This window comes from Sarcophilus harrisii, chromosome 5 (assembly GCF_902635505.1).
Source record: "Sarcophilus harrisii chromosome 5, mSarHar1.11, whole genome shotgun sequence".
In the NCBI taxonomy this organism is placed as follows: domain Eukaryota; kingdom Metazoa; phylum Chordata; class Mammalia; order Dasyuromorphia; family Dasyuridae; genus Sarcophilus; species Sarcophilus harrisii.
This window is the reverse complement of record NC_045430.1, coordinates 287,228,059-287,236,855: the sequence shown is the minus strand read 5'-3', so window position 1 is coordinate 287,236,855 and position 8,797 is coordinate 287,228,059.

The following is an 8,797-nucleotide window of genomic DNA, read 5'->3' as shown; positions in this document are numbered from 1 at the left end:
GGGAGGAGTCACTTTCTTAATGCCTTTCATCTCATTGTCGGAATCTGGAAGGGACATCGGACACAAGCAGCTGAGGGAGAAGGGAAGGGAAAACAGTGATTGCAATTCCCTTCTCTCTCCTTCCCACTCTTCCCTCCTTCTTCTTTCCTCTCTTCTCCCTTCCCTTCATCATTGCAACAGCTTCCCTGGTTTTAGTTATGATCACTACACAGCTGTCTCTATGTTTAGTTCATCTTCCTCCTCTAATAAAAAACCAGAGCATTTTCAAACTCAATTCCATTTCCCCTACTCTTCTCTTTGCTCCCAAAGACCCTTGATGTCACCCCCCCATCTCTGACTTTATTCTTTCTCTTTGCCAGTGCCAATACCTTTGCTGGATTCAGTGCCCTTCTTTCTCCTTATCTTGGCCCAGACGGTTCCTTCTGAGCCAGCAGTTCCAAATATATCCCAAATATATCCCACTTTCCTGTTCTCTTCCCATTAGAAAGTAAGCTTCCTGAGTCCAGGGAATGACTTACTGGTTTGTCCCGTGATGTCCAGAGTGAGCTGAACACCTGGCATGCAGTAAGTGCTTAATGAATGCTTGCTCACTCTATCTGTCGGCTTGTCTGTCTTCTCTAACAGGTGGTCACCACTATCCTAATTGCACCTTCTCGTATCTATCGGCTCTTCCTGCTGTTACAAACAAGTCTCTTTGATCTTTAATAAAGCCCTTGCATCCCTTCCTTTCCCTTGAGTTGTCATTGCTCTTCCTTTTCATAGCCAAACTCTTCCTCTCCACCCCCTAGCTCGGGTCACCTCGTTTTCTGTCTGCCACAGTCATTCAGCTCTCTCTCTCTCTCTCTCTCTCTCTCTCTCTCTCTCTCTTTTTTTTTTTTTTTTACTAAAGTCTCTCCTTCTCCTTGACTTCTCGATCACCATTGACACTGTCAGTCACTTCTCAATAGTTTATCCAGGTTTTCCTAACATTGTTCTTCCTGGTTGTCCTTCTACCTCCCCGGCCGCTCCTTTGAAGTCACCTTTTGCCAAATTGATGATGATGATGAAGATGATGATGATGATAACGACTATTTCTATAGCACATTGAGATTTGCAAAGCGTTTTACAATATTATCTCTTTTGATCCTCACAACCACCACTCAAGGTAGGTTCTATTATTAACCCCATTTTATGTTTGAAATTGAAGCAGAGAAAGGTTGAATGTCTTGCCCAGCCCCCATAGCTATAAAACATTTCAGGCTGGATTTGAACTCAAACCTTCCTGCCTTCAGGCTCTAGCTATTAGGCCACCTCTGTCTTTCCCCCGCCTCAAATGCACTCTCTTAGGAAAGGTACAAAGGTTGAACTCCAATAATATATCGGCACGTCGGGCCGGTGTTGTGGGATGTCTCGGAAGAATTGATGAGCTCAGTCCATCTCCAGAGCAGCAGACAAAGATTTTATCATGCTGCTGGAGGTAGGCTAAGTTCCAAAAGGGGGGTAATGATCAACAAGGGGAAAGACACCTTAACAAGGGGGAACATGCCACAAGGTGAGCTAAGTTCCCAATGAACTAGCCTTAACAAGGAGAAAGGCACCACAAGGCAGGCAGAGTTCCTAAAGAACTTGTTGCCATGAGGCAGCTAGGTGGTGCAGCGGATGGAGTTCCAGCCTTGAATTCAGAAGGACCTGAGTTCAAATCTTACCTCAGACACTTAACACTTCCTAGTTGTGTGACCTTGGGCAAATCACTTAGCCCCAACTGCCTCAGCAAAAAAATAAAAGAACTTGCTGCCATAAGGTGGGCAGTTCCTAATGAACCTACAATTGTGATACTCGTAAACAGGCTAAGTTCCTAAAAGGAGTTAGAGAAGTGGAGTACCAGGAGTTCTTTTATAGGAGAAAAATAACCTTGAGGATTGATACTGTAACTTGGCCTTCTGATTGGCTACAGTAACTGTGGGGTCATGATAATTTTGTCAATGCAAAAAATTTGACAGGGAATTCAACAAAGATCCACTGCCAGAAAGACCTATTTAAATGCTACTTAAATTCAGTAAGAGCTTTCTCCTGTCAATGACCCGCCCTCTGGTCCACCTGGCTCCCAAGAATGTGGGGGGTCTTATTCACCCCATCACCTTCACTTCTGCCACGCAGACTTCCTAACTTCCTTCAAAGCTCAGCATAGGTTTTCTCTCCATTGTGAGACCCATCTTCAATCCCTCCGTTCCTAGGGCCCTCCCTTCCCCAGTTTAGTTAGTATTTAATGTTTGTACATTTTATATTTTCTGAAATGTGTTTGTGGGGCTCCCTCAGCACAATGTGAGCTCTTCGGATGCTGGAGTTAGGTTATGTTTGTGCCAGTGACCTGGCACCCAGCGGGCACCTCAAGGCAGCATGCCTGGCTTCGGCCGCGTGGGGCGGTACGGTGCTTTCTCCATTTGTGTTACAATGCTCCCTTCTGAGGAGTATGACTGAGCTCTAGGGACTCTCTCAGAGCTGGTCTGTCACCCACAGGAAGAACAGAAAATGGCCTCCCCAATTAGACGTATTCTGCCGGGCTCAAGCCTTCCCACCCTCAGTAAAATGCTCCATGTTGCCTTGGGCTAATCAATCAGTCCCAGGGGCAGATGAGGTAGGGGGGAGCACCACACACGGAGCACTAGGGCCGGAGTCCGGCTGAGTCCTCTCCCCAAATTCAAATCCAGCCTCAGACACTCGCCAGCTGGGTGATCTGGGTAAGGCATTCACCCATTTTGCTTCAGTTTCTTCATCTGTAGGAGCTAGAGAAGGCAACGGCCAACCGCTCCCGTGTTTTTGCCAAGAAACCCCCCACCAGCGTCACGAAGACTCGGGCACTGAAAACAGCCATCTCAATTCACCAGGTTTTCCCTCCCAGGATCCTTTGGGAATCTTGATGAGCGTCTGGGGCTAAATGTACACTGCTCGTGACCTGGAGGCAAGTTCATCTCACTGGCCTCTTCCTTTGCAGTGGAACTAGTGGGGTCTCTGTGTATTTTGCCCCTGAAAGTGGCCTTTCTCCTGGCTTTTGAGTGTTTCCCTTTTAGTTCCTGCAGACTTACAGATGTCCCGGGCTCTCTTCCAAAGCTGCCATCCCTGGCAGGAGGACCCAGGAGATCCTGGCTTTCTGCTGCTGAGCCTTCAGCTCTGTCCTCCTGGCCAGCGTGCCAGAGCTCCCCTTCCCTGGCCCCGGACAGCCCTGGCTTCAGTGTGGGAAGTCGGGGCCTTTTTCACAGGCCACGGGGGTCTTGGGCTCACAGGAAAGCCTCCTCTGCCTGGACGGTGGGCACCTCTCTCCCTGAGCAGCGTGCCCATTTGTCCTTGAGGTTGTGCGGACTGTCCTTCATGGCCAGTGGCCAGGCATTGGGGATGCTGCTCAGCTCGGGCTGTCGGGCTGCCGGGCGTCCCTCTGATTATCCGGTGACTGACGGCTGCACGGTCTGTCCTTGAGGACGGCTCCTGCTGCGTCGGCTCCTCCGTCCGCAAGCCGAGACTGACATGGGATGGATGCTCATTTCCACAAGATCAAAGGGGCTTCGCGCAGCGGCATTTTCCTCCCTTCAAGTGTCACTACTTGTAGGAGTTGAGAGCATCTCGTCCCAGGCTAATCATGAGTTTCTTTCAGAACTGACACTCTAATCTCCCACACGAATTTCCCAGAATTATCCCGAGATGGCCGCCGTTCGGCGAGCGGCCTTCCACTTTGGGCTGTCTGCTTCGGGAATGGGGGGAGGGGGGCAGTTCCTGCAGAAAGCGCTAGGGAGGGAAGCAGGGGCTGGTCAGCTCTCCCTCCTGTGGGGAGCCAGAGCTGGGAACCCAGGGCCTGCCTTCAAATCCCCACTGTCCCTCCAGGTGATATGGTCCTTCCCGGGGCAGGAACCATCTCCAGAGCCAGTTGTTGGATTTCCAGGGGAGATCGGCCAACACAGCCCTGATTACTTGTTGATTGATTGCCCAGACTTAAGGACGGCTCAGAGAAAATGTTAGTGATGCAGATTATACGGAAAAGTCCATCTTATGTTTTCAGAGACCTGAACCCTGGATTTCTGGTTGTTAAACATTTTATTAACACCCCAGGCTTCCAGGGTAAGAGAAAAGATGTCCATTTAACACTGGCAGGACTAGGCTACCAACGGATGCATTTAAACACACACACACACACACACACACACACATGCACACACACGGAGACACTATAATGTTCTATTTGTGTAAATGCGCTTTGTTTCAAAAATACATTTTATTTTTTTCTATTTCTTACATAACTCTAATAGTTTTCCAATGGACCTAGAGAGAGAAAAAATAGCCCAAAGATCAGTGCGCTGAAGCCCAGACCAAGTGGAACTGGTGACCTTCCACCTTCCAGGGACAGACTAAGGTCTTCCTCTCATCTTTCATCATTCAGTTCCATTAATCAGTCAATAAACACGGGTCGTTGTTCGGGCGCGGTCCAGTCATTGTTCAGCGGGTCTGACTCGGAGACGCCATTTGGGGTTTTCTTGGCAACAGAACAGTTGCCATTCCCTTCTCCAGCAGCTGGTGTCGGAGTCCGGCCTCTGGCTGCAGGGCTCTCATTCTGTGCGCCGCGCTGCGTGCCGGGCACCTTGAGCCCCGGGAACCCCAAAAAAGGCAACAGAGAACCCCTGGCCCGGGAGCTTCCGGCCAGCGGGCGGCCGCAAGCGCTGCCCGGGACAGTCGGGAGACCCAGCCCCGAGGGGCGGTCATTGGGCCGCGCCCTGTGTCTGCGGTCAGGGCCAGAGCCCGAGCAGAGGGCCCAGCGTCCCCCCCCTCCCCGCGGGGTCCCCCTTCTGCCCCGGCCCGGCCTCCGCCGCCGCCCTCGTTTTTGCCGTAATTTGCGGCCTCGGCTGCAGTGACGTCACCTCCGTGCGGCCCGAGAAAGTGCTCCTGGTTCGGCCTCTCGGTTCTCCCCTTACTCTGTTTGGCCGCAGCACGTCCCTTTCATTCTTATTCTTTCTTTAAGCCAGCCGTGACGCTGGAGGGGAGGGGCTGGAGCCGGTGAGAGCCGAGTTCCGATTCAGCCTCAGATCCTTACTAGCTCTTACTAGTCAAGCCGGACTGTGGCCCGCGCTGGCGGCCCGGATGTGGCGAGTCTCCAGCGCGGTGAGATTTGTCCCGGCTCAGCGCCCCGCAGCGGCCTCCGTGGGGCCCCCGGCCCCTCACTCGGATCCTGCCCACAGAAGGCCCGGCTCTTCGTGCGCCGGGGTTCGGCGTTAGGGGCAAAGAAGGGCCAGCGCAAGCGCGCAGGAGCGCAGGAATGTCACACACATGTGCAAAGTCACACCGGGCACTGATACAGGCACACGTGTGTGCAGGAATGTCTCACACACGTGCAAACAGTCACACCGGGCACTGATACAGGCACACGTGTGTGCAGGAATGTCTCACACACGTGCAAAGTCACACCAGGCACTGATACAGGCTCACGCATATGCAGGAATGTCTCACACACGTGCAAACAGTCACACCGGGCACTGATACAGGCACACGTGTGTGCAGGAATGTCTCACACACGTGCAAAGTCACACCGGGCACTGATACAGGCACACGTGTGTGCAGGAATGTCTCACACACGTGCAAAGTCACACCGGGCACTGATACAGGCACACGTGTGTGCAGGAATGTCTCACACACGTGCAAACAGTCACACCGGGCACTGATACAGGCTCACACGCAAGCGCATGAATGTCACACACGTGCAGTCACACCGGGCACTGATACAGACACACGTGTGTGCAGGAATGTCTCACACACGTGCAAACAGTCACACCGGGCACTGACACAGGCACACGTGTGTGCAGGAATGTCTCACACACGTGCAAACAGTCACACCGGGCACTGATACAGGCACACGTGTGTGCAGGAATGTCTCACACACGTGCAAAGTCACACCGGGCACTGATACAGGCACACGTGTGTGCAGGAATGTCTCACACACGTGCAAAGTCACACCGGGCACTGATACAGGCACATGTGCGAGCGCAGGAATGTCACACACGTGCAAAGTCACACGGGCACATACAGGCCACGGGCAGAATGTCCACACACGTGTAGTCACACCGGGCACTGATACAGGCACACGTGTGTGCAGGAATGTCACACACGTGCAAAGTCACACCGGGCACTGATACAGGCACACGTGTGTGCAGGAATGTCTCACACACGTGCAAAGTCACACCGGGCACTGATACAGGCGCACGGGCGAGTGCAGGAATGTCACACACGTGCAAAGACACACGGCACTGAACAGGCACGTGGTGCAGGAATTCTCACACACTGCAAAGTCACGGCACTGATACAGGCACACGTGCGTGCAGGAATGTCACACACAGTGCAAAGTCACACCGGGCACTGATACAGGCACACGTGTGTGCAGGAATGTCTCACACACGTGCAAAGTCACACCGGGCACTGATACAGGCACACGTGCGTGCAGGAATGTCTCACACACGTGCAAAGTCACACCGGGCACTGATACAGGCACACGTGTGTGCAGGAATGTCTCACACACGTGCACAGTCACACCGGGCACTGATACAGGCACACGTGCGAGCGCATGAATGTCACACACATGTGCAAAGTCACACCGGGCACTGATACAGGCACACGTGTGTGCAGGAATGTCACACACGTGCAAAGTCACACCGGGCACTGATACAGGCACACGTGTGTGCAGGAATGTCTCACACACGTGCAAAGTCACACCGGGCACTGATACAGGCACACGTGTGTGCAGGAATGTCACACACGTGCAAAGTCACACCGGGCACTGATACAGGCACACGTGTGTGCAGGAATGTCACACACACGTGCAAACAGTCACACCCGGCACTGATACAGGCGCACGCGCGAGGGCATGAATGTCACACACGTGCAAACAGTCACACTGGGCACTGATACAGGCTCACGCGCAAGCACATGAATGTCACACACACGTGCAGTCACACCGCGCACTGACACAAGCACGTGTGCGAGCGCGGGCGCTGGCCCGGGCATACACACAGTGCACTAGCGTACATGTGAGCACGGCACACATCACATACTGACACTGCACTCGCACATCCTCTCCCCTCCCCTCAGCACCTCCCCCAATAGGCCCGAGCCCACAGCCCGACGTCTGATCAGGCTCCCCAACAGTGCCACGCGGCTCCCAAGGGCGGCCCCGGTGAGGAGAGCGCAGTGCCCTCCCCCCCCCCGGGCTGCCCCCTCTACCCCCCCCCCCCCCCGCCCACGGGGAGCTGTCCCCTGCTTTCGCTGACGGCTTCCCTCCCGCCTGCCCTTTCCCAGGCCGACCTGCAGCAGAAGAAGGAGCCGGCCCCGGAGGACTCGGACCTGGACCGCAAGCGGAGGGAGACGGAGGCGCTGCTGCAGAGCATCGGCATCTCCCCGGAGCCGCCGCTAGGTACTTAGCCGGGGGCCGCGGAGCCGAGCGCCCTCCCCGGGCAGCCGGCCCCGGCCCGCGGCTGCCCCATCCGGCAGGGCCCTCGCGCCCGAGAACCGTGAGGCTGCGCCCGGCGCGTGTCCTCGTGTTCCCCCCTCTCGCCCCTGGCGTCTGTGTTTCTTTTTCGTCCCGTTTCGTTTTCTGGGGCGGGAGCGAGGAGTCGGCGGGGCCTCCGCGGCAGAGGCGGCCCTCGCTCCCGACCTCCCGCGGGCGCCCCCGCACAGTCAGGGCCTGCCTCGGGCTGAGGGGGCGCCGGCCCGCGCGGAACTGGGGCGGGGGGGGGGGGGCTGAGGGGCGCCCGGCTGCGGAGAGCTCAGCCTCGGCGGCCAGGGCGGCGCGTGAAATCCTTCCCACGGATCCCACGCGCCGAGGCCCGAGCAGACGGCGCAGCCGGCCCGGCCGGGGCTGGCGGGGAGCGGGCGGCCGAAGGGAGGCCCTTTGTCCATCTTTATGTTAACATCACCACGTGTCCAGGGCTTTGGAGGGGGGGAGACCGTCTGCCCCGACTTCCCTTTTTGTTCTCCCCTCATTCATTCCTGAAGCTTCATTGGGGCGACTGCCCGGGGCACGGGGGAGGCGGGGAGCTTAGTGGGGCCCGGGGAGGGGCTTCTTCCTTCAGAGGGACCAGAGTGTCCCGTCCCTGTCCCCGGGGTCACTCGCGCCTCAAATGGCCAGAGGGGGGCATAAGGAGGCCGGCCTAGGGTTCCCCTGGGCAGTGAGCCACAGACATTTCAGGTAGTCAGGAGCCCCTTTGAGACTGACCCCAGGCGAAAGTGCAATGGGGCTCCAAAGACTGGCCCCCTCTCCCGTGGAACCTGAGGGGGCCTGTCCCCTCACTCCCCACTGGTGTCTGTCCTGAGCTCTCTCTCCTCTTGTATGACGGGAAAGGGCTGGACTGGGTGGTGTCCAAGGCCCCTCCAGCACCCGTAGTCCCCGATTCTGGAGCTAGTGCCCTCGAGCTGGGGGCCAGGTCTACCGGCCCGAAGTTGTTCCTTTTTAAGAGCGGGGACGCTGGATCCACCCAGTGCTCCCTGGGTGTGGCAGGCTGGGTCACCACGAGAACTCCCAGGGGAGGGGGGTAACTAGCTGGTCCGCCTTTGTCCCCAGGGCCGGAGGTCCTTCCACAGGTCCTTGGTCCCCAAAGCTTGGCAGACGGACACAGCTCAGGACGGCTTCAGTGTCTCCTGCTGCCCCCTCCCCACTTAGAGAAGACCAGAGGAAACAGAGCTGCCAAACAAGCACCCTGCCCATCCCCCACCCAAATGTCCTACCCTGAGCCAAACAGCACCCCGCCCGTCCCCCACCCAGGGCCCCTCTTCCCAGGCTCATGGCTCTGCC